Source organism: Benincasa hispida, chromosome 6 (assembly GCF_027475165.1).
Source record: "Benincasa hispida cultivar pf3 chromosome 6, pf3_genome.v1.1, whole genome shotgun sequence".
Classification (NCBI taxonomy): domain Eukaryota; kingdom Viridiplantae; phylum Streptophyta; class Magnoliopsida; order Cucurbitales; family Cucurbitaceae; genus Benincasa; species Benincasa hispida.
The window spans coordinates 18,368,128-18,380,210 of record NC_143483.1 but is presented as its reverse complement, the minus strand read 5'-3'; the positions used below and the strand labels follow the sequence as shown (position 1 = coordinate 18,380,210).

The following is a 12,083-nucleotide window of genomic DNA, read 5'->3' as shown; positions in this document are numbered from 1 at the left end:
CTCCATGTTGAACTAACTACTGTAAAACTGGCGAAAAGGGTTGGGCCAAATTCTTGTATGCCCAACCCATAGCTGACCCCAACCCATTGCTTCCATGGTTTCAGTTATGTATGCTGGCAATAGGTTGCGTTCGGGAAAGAAGCCTTTCTCTGCAAGAATATCACTAAACTGGTGCTTTCTTCTTGTGGTCTTTTTAGGTAATGCGTCGGTTACCTTGCACTTGCCCGCCTCATGTGCCTTGGCTTCCCGCGCCAGCTCTCTTTATTCATTTTCCAATTCCCTTTGGAGATTTGACTTCCTTCGCCCCTGCCTTGCGAGATGATAATGTTTCAATTCCTTTTCTAGTGTGTTATGCCTTGAGCAGTTCCCACGCGTTGCATCCTCAGGACCGGATGCAAACTACTCTTCTTCTTCCTCCTCCAAAATTAATTTTCACTTTTTCATCACTTTTTTTTGCTTTTGATGGCCCTTCATTCGTGTCAGTTTGGTGAGATTGTGACGCGTCTGAGCCAACTTCCCTTTCTTCATCTTTTTCTTCTAACTCAGCTTCGAGCATCATTGCATAACACTCCACTTCATCCATTTCAAGTGATGCGTTGAGTGGGTCAGAACACATCACTTGTTCTTCTTTTTGGCCTTGATTCAGACTTGCCATGATTGCTCCGAACACTTCTTGCTCGTCCCTTCGAGCCAATTCTGCTAGTTCTTCGAGGTTTCGCTCTGACGCAGGTCTATCAGAGCTGGGCCTTGGTGGAGTGAATGGTGGGGTGCCGGATGGGGTATGCGGCGACCCAGGGGATGAGATGATGATGGGTGAACGTGGTGGTTGGCTAGATGTGTATACTTCAATTGGGTAAGAGGTGACCAAGGGTTGTATGGACAGTGGAGGAGGTGGACGCACTGTCGGCGATAGTGCGTTATGGAGGTAGGTTGGGATGGGGTCATGTGTCGTACCCACCGGAATGATATTCGGAATGAATGGTTGTGGGGCGAGCTTGGTGTAGGGTTTCTTGGCAGCCGTGGATGACGAGGGACGTTGCTGCCTTGGTTTTGAGGGGGTTTTAGGTTTTGGTTTTGGGATGGTTTTGGGCTATTGGGTGGGTTTAGAAGAAGGGTTTGTTGTGGCTTTGGTGGGTTTCGATTGAGACGGTCACTGGGAGATATAGGATGGCCCGCCGTGCAAAGGTTTGGTTGGGACGGTGGTTTTTGAAGTTTGGCGAGGGCTTGGAGGAGAAGATGTTGAAATAGACGAGGAAGAGGAAGAGCTTACCGGTGACACGTCTCCAAAGCTCATTGATTGATTCTGGCTATCGGACGCTGAAGACATCGTTGTCGAAGAGTGACCAAAAAAATGCAATGATTCGAGCGACAACGAAGGTGAGGGCGCTAGGGTTTTTTTTCTTTTCTTTTACAGAGTGCTTGAAAGCGATGGAAGAAGAAAAAAATGAAGGGTTTCGAGTTATATAGGTTTGGAGGAGAGAGAGAGACACTACAAGAATTTTGGGCTTTAATGTCGATTGGAAAAAGTGAAACTGAATGTATAATGTCGGTTTTGTTTTTTTTTTTTCAAAAAGTGGATCTTTAATATCGGTTTTAAACCGACATTGTAGGTATACCTTTAATGTCGGTTTAAAACTGACATTAAAGATCCACTTTTCTTTTTTTAAAAAAAATAAATAAACAAATCCCATTCCTCCCCCCCCCCCCCCAAATTTTCTTTTCATTTCTTTTCTAAACCTTATTTTCCCCATCAGCTGATAGCCACCTCCTCGCTCCCTGGACCTTGCCCCGTCCCTCGGTGTAGCTCGACACCATCTCGCCACCTCCTCACTCACTGGACCTCGCCACACCTTAGATCTAGTCGTGGGAGATTTGTCATAGAAGATTTGCCGTTCTTCACGCGTAGTCATAGTAGATCTAGTTGTCTTCTTCTAAGAGATCGACCATTCATTCCATCGAAGCCCAACCAGGAGAAATTTATGACAAAGTACGAGATCAGACTCATCAGATTCATAATAAGTTAACATTTCAGGTGTTGGACAGCTTACTGGTATGTCGTTCTGTATTAAAATTTGAGAGTATTATCAATATCTGCAAGTTCGATTATGTCTTTACAATCATTCCATGAATGGCAGAAATGTGGAATTTTTGCTTGTGGCATTTTTGCTTGTATCAGTGCACTGAAGCACATTTTTACTTCATGATATCTCTAAAGTTCTAGCAGTTGCTGTTTATTAGGAAGATAAAGTTATAGGCTAGAGAAAAATGAAATCATCTTGTGTGCTGAATCATGTGGGGGAGTCTTTTTTGACTAAGCAGTTACATGTTTTGTGTTTAACCTGTAGTTTGTTATTTCCACCATCTTAAACCCCCTCCCCTTCCCCAAGTGGTTGTTGTATATTTTCATGTTTCAAATGAGTTTCAGGTGAAGAAAGAACTAGAGTTTCTCTTTGCCTATTTGATCCAGTTTATTTTAAATTTGGCTTAGATGTTTTGAATTTTTGTTCTCTGTTTCCTTTAGGGAGAAGTTTATTATCTTTCACTCCTTTATTGACCCGTGTTTTAGCTTGCATAATATAGTTCATGGATTTTGAAAACATATGGTCCTGAAAACATTTTTCTTGAAGGGGCATAGACTGAAAAACTCAAAATGCCTGTTCAAGATTGATTTTCCTCCTAATAATTTGTTTTCAGGTTTGATCTCTCTTGAAAGTGTCAAGCTGAAGAAAAAGAAGAAACACAAGAGAACAGAAAGGCCAAGGTTGGTAATTCTTTTGACATTTTTTTCCAGCACAATATGTTACAAAAGTGTGCCATATTCAGATATTCCAATCCTGCAGACCACACATATATATCTCTGCCCAAATCCCTCCCCTCTCGCCCAAATCCCTCTCGCTCTCGCTCATAAAGGCCAAGTCCCTCCCCTCTCGGCCCTCGCCCAAATTCCTCCCCTCTCGCTCTTTCTCACAAAGTCCTCTAGCTCTCGCTCTCGCTCTCTGCAGTGCAGTGCAGCTCTCGTTACTCTTGCTCTTACTCATACCTCCACTCTCGCTCTCGCACATAAAGTCCCCTCTCGCTCTCGCTCATACCTCCACTCGCATATTGTGTGGTGGTTTAATATTTGGTGATTGATCCTTGTTAACAAGAATTATTGGTACAGGAAGTTCACTTTGGGAAATTGATAGTCTTCGACACCATTATTGTCCTGTTTCAAGGTATGCAGTTTAATATTGATCCAGAAACTTCTGTGACCCTTTATTTAAAGTTAAACACGTTTTTTTTGTTAAAATTATGAAAATGTAATTTTGTATTTGGTCATCTGCCAAGTGATATAGATTATGTGAAGGACTCAATAGTGTTGAGCGAACCATTCAGTGATATTTTGGATTCAACAATGAAGGTGTCCAAAAAGCTACATTATTGGGTAAACCAAGAAGGTAGCAATTGCAGTCTTATGACCTGTAATATCCTGTTTCATTTTATACCGAAATAACTTTGGTTGAATGGCATTGTTAACAGTGTAAATCATTCTTCTAAGGAGACAATAAAACTCAGTAGAGAAGAGGCCTGCACCCCTGAAACGGGCGTCAATGGTGTTGTTGAGATAGAGAACTTCTCTGTTGTCCCTGCTTTGGAGGTCAGGCTGTGCATACTACTGTTTACTTAACTTATTTATTTCAATCACCAGTCTTTAAGTCACAGGTGTTTGATAAATCTACAGGAACACAAACTTGTTGATTGGACTAATACAGAGTATCTGGCGAAGTCAGGAGACAGAGCCGATAGGGAAGTAATAAGCTCGAGTACTCGAGGTTTTGTTGTAAGTATATTATAGTCAGTTCATGTGCTTTGTCCTGCTTGTATTTGAAGTTAACTTATTTCTTTTTGGCATTACTTCTTTTTACTTTGATTTGTGAAGGTATCATTTGGCTCCTTAATAGGATTTATTCCATACCGTAATCTTACTGCCAAGTGGAAGTTCTTAGCTTTTGACTCAAGTTAACTTATTTCTTTTTGGCGTTACTTCTTCTTACTTTGATTTGTGAAGGTATCATTTGGCTCCTTAATAGGATTTATTCCGTACCGTAATCTTGGTGCCAAGTGGAAGTTCTTAGCTTTTGAGTCATGGCTAAGATAAAAAGGTTTGGATCCATCAGTATACAAGCAAAACTTAGGAATTATTGGAAGTAGTGATGGTGGAAGCTAGCCCTTTGCCAGTACTAGGCAGGATCCATCAGTATCTTTTCTTTTCTTTTTCTTTTCTTTTTTTTACTTTTCTTTTTATTATTACTGTCTTCATCTTTGTGTGTGTACATTTATTTTGTTTATTTATTTTTTTTTTTGGGAAAAAGAAGAACCTAGTGATGTGCTAGTGACATCTCATTTTCTTTTGCTTTTAATGACGTTATGCTTTTAATGTCGGTTACAACCAACAGGTTTTAATCACTAAAGACTTTTAATGTCGATTGCAACCGACATTAAAGCCCTTTAATGTCGGTTTAAAATCGACATTAAAGCCCAAATTTCTTCTAGTGAGGTGATGTCAGGCGGCGCTTGACGTCCACATTTAATGTGAGTCGAAGGGACCTGTCTTGGGCTTCTAAGCACTCGAGTGTTTTGCATTTTCGAGACCCATCCTTTCAACTTGGGCCATGCGTTAGACTTAAGTCTAACGCGTCCGTTTATTCCCATCCTGATTATACACAACTTTTATTTATTTTTTTTTTATTTAAAATAAGTAAGTCTCTAACTATGAAGGCAATAACAATGAACAATCAATCTTAAAACAAAAAGACAAACAAATAAAGTAAACTCAAATGCAACGATAAAATACACAATGCAAAAGGAATGAAGAAAGAGGAAGCGTCCCTAGAATATGTGTCGATGTGAATGTAGGTGTGCTTCGACGCAAGCCTCAGTTGGCTTCACGTAATACGAGAGATGACTTTTGTCGTTCTATGCCACCTTCAAAATAAGGCTTCACTCTTTGCCCATTTACTTTGAACGCATTTGTGCCATCTTCCCACATTAATCCTATTGCTCCATGGGGAAAGATTGATTTGATAATGAATGGTCCTGACCACCTTGACTTTAATTTTCCTGGGAACAAATGCAATCATGAATTGAATAATAAAACTTTTTGGCCAACAACAAACTCCTTCTTACTAATGTGTTGGTCGTGCCAACGTTTTTTCTTCTTTTTGTAGAGCTTGTTGTTCTCGTATGCCTTCGACCACCACTCCTCAAGCTTATTGAGCTGAAGTTTGCGTTGATCACCCGCAGCATCCAAGTTTAAATTTAGCTTCTTTACTGCCCAAAAAACTTTGTGCTCCAACTCTAGGGTAAGTGACAAGAATTTTCAAATACTAGAGAGTATGGAGACATACCTATGGGGGTCTTGTAGGCAGTCCTGTAGGCCTAGAGTCCTTCATCCAGCCTCTGTGCCTAGTCTTTCTGTGATGCGTTGATAACTTTTTCAAGTATAGATTTTATTTTCGATTTGATACCTCAGCTTGACTGTTCGTTTGTGGGTGGTATGCAATAGCGGTCTTGTGCCTAACATTATATTTGGAAAGTAGTTTAGAAATGATGTGACTAATAAAATGCGTACCTTCGTCACTTATTAGGGCTTTTGGCGTTCCAAAGCGTGTGAAGATGTTCCTGGTAAGAAACTTAGAGACAGTCGATGCATAATTTCTAACACAAGCTACTGCTTCCACCCACTTTGATACGTAATCTACTGTAAGCAGGGTATATTGTTGACCGCAGGACAGGGGAAAAGGTCCCATAAAATCAATGCCCCAAACATCAAATAATTCAACTTCCAGAATATTGTTCAAGGTATTGCGTCCCTTAATGAGATATTTTCGGTGCGTTGGCAAGGATCACATTTGCGAACATACTCCCTTGCGTCTTTGAAGAGGGTGGGCCAAAAGTATCCACTTTGAAGAATCTTCGCAGCAGTTCTTTGCCCACCAAAATACCCTCCGTAAGGAGAGTCATGACACTCAGCTAGGATGCGTCATGTCTCTTCCTCCAGAACACATCGACGCATGATGGAGTCGGGGCCTTGTTTATATAGAAACTGTTCGTCCCAAAAATAAAATTTGATGTCGTGTACTAACCGTTTCTTTTGCTGAGAGTTGAAGTTTTCAAGGAATTGCTTGGAAGTTAAGTAATCAACTATGTCTACGTACCAAGGTTCCCTGCCTTCAACTCTGAACAAACTTTCATCAGGAAATGAATCTTTGATTTCATTTTCTTGGCCTTGCATTTCCTGATTTTCTAATCTGGACAGGTGTTCAGCCATCTGATTCTCAGTCCCCTTTCTTTCCTGAATATCTATGTCAAATTCCTGCAATAGTAGCACCTATCTAATTAATTTTGGTTTCGCATCCTTTTTACTCATCAGGAACTTTATGACTGAGTGATCTGTATAGATTGTTGTTGACGCCCCAACTAAATAAGATCTAAACATCTCGATGCCAAACATTACAACCAACATTTCTTTTTCCGTGGTTGTGTAGTGTTCCTGAGAGTCATTAAGTGTCTTGGACACATAAGAGATGGGGTGTATCAAATTTCTTTTGTTCTGCCCTAACATTGTACCTACTGCAACATCACTTGCATCGCACATGAGAGAATAAAACGTTGCGTCCAATCCTGTGCTATTAGTACTGGAGCTGTAGTCAATGCATATTTTAGTGTTTCAAACGCATCACAATAGTCGTCATTGAAATCGTAGGGCTGGTTCGCTTTTAATAATGCACTCAGAGGTCGCGCAATTTGAGAAAATTCTTTAACGAACCTTTGGTAGAAGCCAGCATGTCCTAGAAAACTTCTTAGAGCTTTTACATCAATGGTGGTGGAAGTTTAGCTATGACATCTATCTTGGCTTCATCAACTTCCAACCCAGCTTTAGATACTTTGTGGCCCAAAACAATTCCTTCAGTCACCATCAAGTGACATATTTCCTAATTCAGCACAAGATTTGTTTTCTCGCATCGAGCGAGGACGACCTCCAAGTTATCTAAGCATGATTGGAATGAGTCTCCAATGATTGAAAAATCATCCATGAAACCTTCAACGGTCTTTTCCAAGAAGTCAGAGAAAATTGCCATTGTTCACACGAGGTTTCCGGAGAAACGTGTTTCGTAGAGTTAAAACTTCAGTTGATGTTGATGTTGAAGTTGATTTGATGCGACGTGGTTCGATCTCTAGTACTTGATTCTCTGATTCTCTCTCAGTTGGGTGAATGTGCTTGACTTAAAGTAGAAAAGCGTCAAACGTTCTTGAAGTAGAAGTCTTAGAAGCTTGAAGTAGAAGACTTGAAAGCTTGGAGTAGAAGTCTTGGAAGAGTCTTTGTGTCTTCAAGGGTCCTCTGGATGTAGAAAAGAATGCTTTTTTTATAAATGAAGAGAACTTCTCTATTTATAGAGTTCTCAGGCGGGCTCCGTGGGCTTGGTTGATCCATGGGCCTGGCCCCTGGGCTCAATTAGTTAGTTTTGGGCCTGATCTGAAATTTGGGTCCAATTCAACTTGTTTTGTAGTTTGAACTTTAAACCCAAATGATAATATCAAATTGGGCCAATTACGTCATCGAAACTTATCTTCAATTCAATTCAGGACATGTGTCAACTTCTAATGCCCCCTTTCGAGATTTATGCACGCTTACGGGTGGGTGAATCTAACAAAAAAAAAAAAAAAAGAAAAAAATGATGTTGTGATCGGAATTCAAATATATTTGTTCTTGAATTTGACCTCAACTGATGTGTTAGTCAAACTATGAATTCGGTACATAAGTTCAAATTTGGGATAAAATTTGGAATATAACCGAATTTTAACTTGACATTTTATTCGTAATTTGATATCAAAGTTAACCATTTGAATTTTGATAAAATTTGAGATATGGCCAAATCATAATTTGGGACGAATTTGACATCTATCTCACCACCCAATTTGGCTGGCTCGAATTTAGGATAAAATTTGAATTAGAATCTCCTTAAACTTTAGACTGGAATTTGGCATAACATTTGAATTTAATTTCAATTTGAATGGAATATGAATCTGAACCTAAATGGAATAAATTTTGGAGAGCCAGAGTATTGTAAGATAGCCCTACTAGTGAGATTCTCCTCATGAGCGAGATCCTCATGAGCAAGATTCTCCTCACGAGCGAGATTCTCCTCATGAGCGAGATCAAGCTATAAAAGAATTATAATTAATTAGTTTTCACTAATTTTTTTCACTATTAAACTTAATATTAAATTTTCACTTCATAACTATTCAAAACTAATTAATAGATGTTAACATCAATGACGGAAAATAAGTGTTTAATGAAGAGGTTAAAAGTACAAATGAATCTTGAAACCTAGAAACTAAATTGAAACTTTATGGGTAAAATTGTAAATTTTTGAAATATATCAGATGGAGTAAGGATGAGTTGGATCAAGCTCATCTTTATGTCCTTCAAAATGTAAATGATGTGCTTCCTTACGTCGAGTATGTAGATCTTCATCTTATTCTTGTTTTAGGTTACTTGATTATTCAATAATCTACTAATTTTGTCATTTATAATAGGCAACATATGGATATTTTGTCTAAGCTCAATTCTGGTAAAAATAAAAGTAGAAAGTGGCTTCAAGAAGAACACTATCGGTCTTCTCCAAAATGGAAACCTGTAAAGGTAGATTTAACAATTGTTATAAAGTTTATGTTCATTCGACTTCTTTATAACAATTTAACAATTGTTTTCAAGTTTATATGCAGTGCCCTCGTCAATTAGATTTTGTAGGATGCAGGTACTATGTGCAAAAGTATATACACGAAATAGTGCATAATCCTACTACTCCCATTACTAGCTCATACGTAAATTATTTATTTTTTATATAGTGCTAGCTTTAATTTAATAAATACACGTAAACTTATGTTGGGTTTATCTTTTTTCTTTTCCCTTTTGTAGTTCAATACAAAAGATGCATATACGCAAGGAGAGATCGACGTAATTCGGACCCAATGGACAAGTTTTGTTGGCCGATTTGTGTAAAGATGACTAACTTTTTGCCATGGAACGATAAAAACTATATGCTTTGTGCTGGGAAGAGGTAATCGTTGCAGGTTGGATAGATGGGTGAATATTATTTTTTTGACATTGATATTGCTTGAAAACTACACCCGTCCTTTGATATTATCATTCTATTAATTGTTTTTCATTTGGCGTTTGTTTTCAAAATTATTGCTGTAGAATTTATTTTCACATGGAAGTGTTTCCACCAAACTGTAGATGTAGATGAGCTTCACTGCTATGGGTTATTCATTACTTTATATCATAATGTTCCTGGTTTTCTGTATTTAATTCTTGATTTTCCTCAACATTTGTGTGAAAATTTCATCAATTGGATATACTAGAGTAATTATATTGAGACAATAACCTATATTCTTTTCCTTTTTCATGGTTTCTCAGGATACTCTGATTCTAAAACCTCCCAAGAAATCTCCTCTGTTATTGAGAATGGCAGTTTTGATGTTTGCGATGGTCTGTAGAGTTTATATATGCTCAATCTGTGTGAATCAGTTAAATACTCATACCAAGGCCAGATTCCTGAGGGTTCAAATCTCCGTCGACTGTCCAGAGCTAAGTATTATACTAACAGAAGTTCCTCGTGTGCATTATCCAAAACCCAAAACTTTTAGCAGGTAGTTGAAATTTATGCTTCTACTCATGATTTTGAAAGTTTAAGTCGACTAAATACTTGCTTGTGTTCTTCAGGGCCGAATGCTTCAACAATCCAGTAAGATTCTTTGCTATTGTTTTGGTGAAGAGGTAAGGAAGTGGATGGTTTGAGAGTCTTCTGAACAGTCGTGTTAATGTAAGCTCTAATGGAGAGGTGTTTTCTGTTTTGGACCGGCGAAAAAATATTACCACTATCTTACAGACTCTGGATAGGATTTACAATTTGGATTGGCTCAGTAGTGCTTCTAAGAACCATTGTTCTGCAGCGGTTGGCTTCAAGTGGATGCTTAATCAGGTAATTGAATGTCTCAAGCTGAGGAAGTGAATATCTTCCTGAAGTTCTAGGTCGTTGGTCGTTTGAAAGTTTTTGTTTATTCTGACCTTGTTCCTTTGTCATCATGTTAAAACCATTTTTTTATTGGAACCATCACTACTGATGTATTTGTTTCGTTCAAAAAGGGGTTAGTGGTAGCCCCTAACTCTATATTCATGGACATATTTTGATCAATGGAATTTTCATACTTTATTGGGGTGTTGATGCTATTGTGAGCTAAATTTGTTTATTGATGTATGTGTTCTTGAATATTTATTTTTTGGGAATTTTGATAGTTCTGTTGAGAACAAGTGGTTGTGAAATGTTTTTGAGAGTGTGTTTCTTTGAACAGGTTCAAGGTAAATTTTTGGTTTTGTTGATGGGCTCGCCATGCAATTTTTTTTATACTATTTAATATAAAATAATGACGGACATTTCCTGACCCAACACGAGACATATAATGTCGTTTTTAACTTATTTGACCAAAAAAATTTATTCGGCAACGGAATTAAAAGAAAAACAGGCTTTAATGTCGGTTAAGAATTAAAGAAAACAAGCTTCAATATCGGTTAAGAATTAAAGAAAACAAGCTTTAATGTCGGTTTAAAACCGACATTAAAGACCTTTAATAACACTACCTTTAATGTCGGTTGTCAACCGACATTAAAGCGGGTTTAAAACCGACATTAAAGGTCGAATTTCTTCTAGTGAAGGATGCATGTGAAATAGGATTTTTCTGGAATCCTAATACAGATATCTGTAATTAAGTTTCTAAAAGTATAACTTCCCTTCCTCAAACTGAGATCAGTGAGACATCACACAAGCGGCATCATAAGTTCATAGAATTTTATGACGTTCGAGCAGCAGAGGCTGCTCTAAGGTCATTAAATAGGAGTGATATAGCAGGCAAGCGAATAAGCTTGAACCAAGCAGTCCTGGAGGGGCACGTAGGAAGTATGCTCCTTAGGCCAATCACTTTTGTACACACATATCTGAGCTAGATTTTTTATAGGCTTACACAAGATAATAAATATATGATGATGTGCATTATATCATGATGAAAGCACATCATCATATACTTATTATCGTTTCCATTGATTATTTTAGTAGTCTATATCTTTTGGCATTTGTATGTGTTTTATGTAATGTCATGTTTGCTTATAAACTGACATGTTCTTATCATTCATATAGTTTAATGCAGCAACTAAGTCAAGAGCTGGAACAAGATGACGCTCGAACTTTTCGTCATTAGGTTGGTTCGCCAGTGACCAACTCACCTCCAGGTGATCATCTTGTACAGCTTTTATTGAATCCCGATTATATTTATGAATCTATGATTGCCTACAACATCTCAACCCTTGGACAGAATTTCGTCTCTGCATCATCTATTTTGATTACTCATTAACATTAGAACCACTTCTATGGTAGGTAACTGGTCACATATTGGCAGTCCTGTGGAACATAATTCTTTTAGCAAGACCCCTGGTTTTGGAAGCCTGAGCCCCATAAACAGCAGTCATTTGCAGTGTGAGTATTTCTAAACTTCTGGATTCTAATCACATTTTACTCTGTTTCCATCTTCTTCTCACATTTTGACTTCTATTGATTTCAAACCTTTTTCCTGGAAAATGTGCTCTAGTCAGCAACCTTTACTTCTGTTCAAGTTGCAGTCACTTTGTTATTTAAAAGTATTCTTAAGCATTATATTATACTTATCTTGTGCTTAAAATGTAATGATTTTACAAGCATTGAATGCTTCGTTTCGTATTAAATTTTTACATAAAAAATGCCATAGTATTTTGTCATTTCTCATTTGAGTGCTAGTGTCCTTGAACTTGCCCTTCATTTCATATTCATCTATGGCAACTAACTGGATGTAAGTTATTTTTTAGAATATCCTTTGTGTTCAATCGTTTATATTTTTTGTTTTATTTATTTTTTATTCATAATTGTAATAATAATAAACCTGTTTGTTGTTTGATCGTATTTGATAAACATGATACATTTTCAAGCTCCCACGTTCAAAGCTTCCAAAGG

The 12,083-nt window shown here is 37.8% G+C and overlaps 1 pseudogene; it reads left to right on the top strand.

The window, feature by feature from the left end:
* Window positions 1-9,451: 9,451 nt before the first annotated feature.
* On the top strand, window positions 9,452-11,546 carry LOC120079132 (uncharacterized; annotated as a pseudogene).
* Window positions 11,547-12,083: the final 537 nt, after the last annotated feature.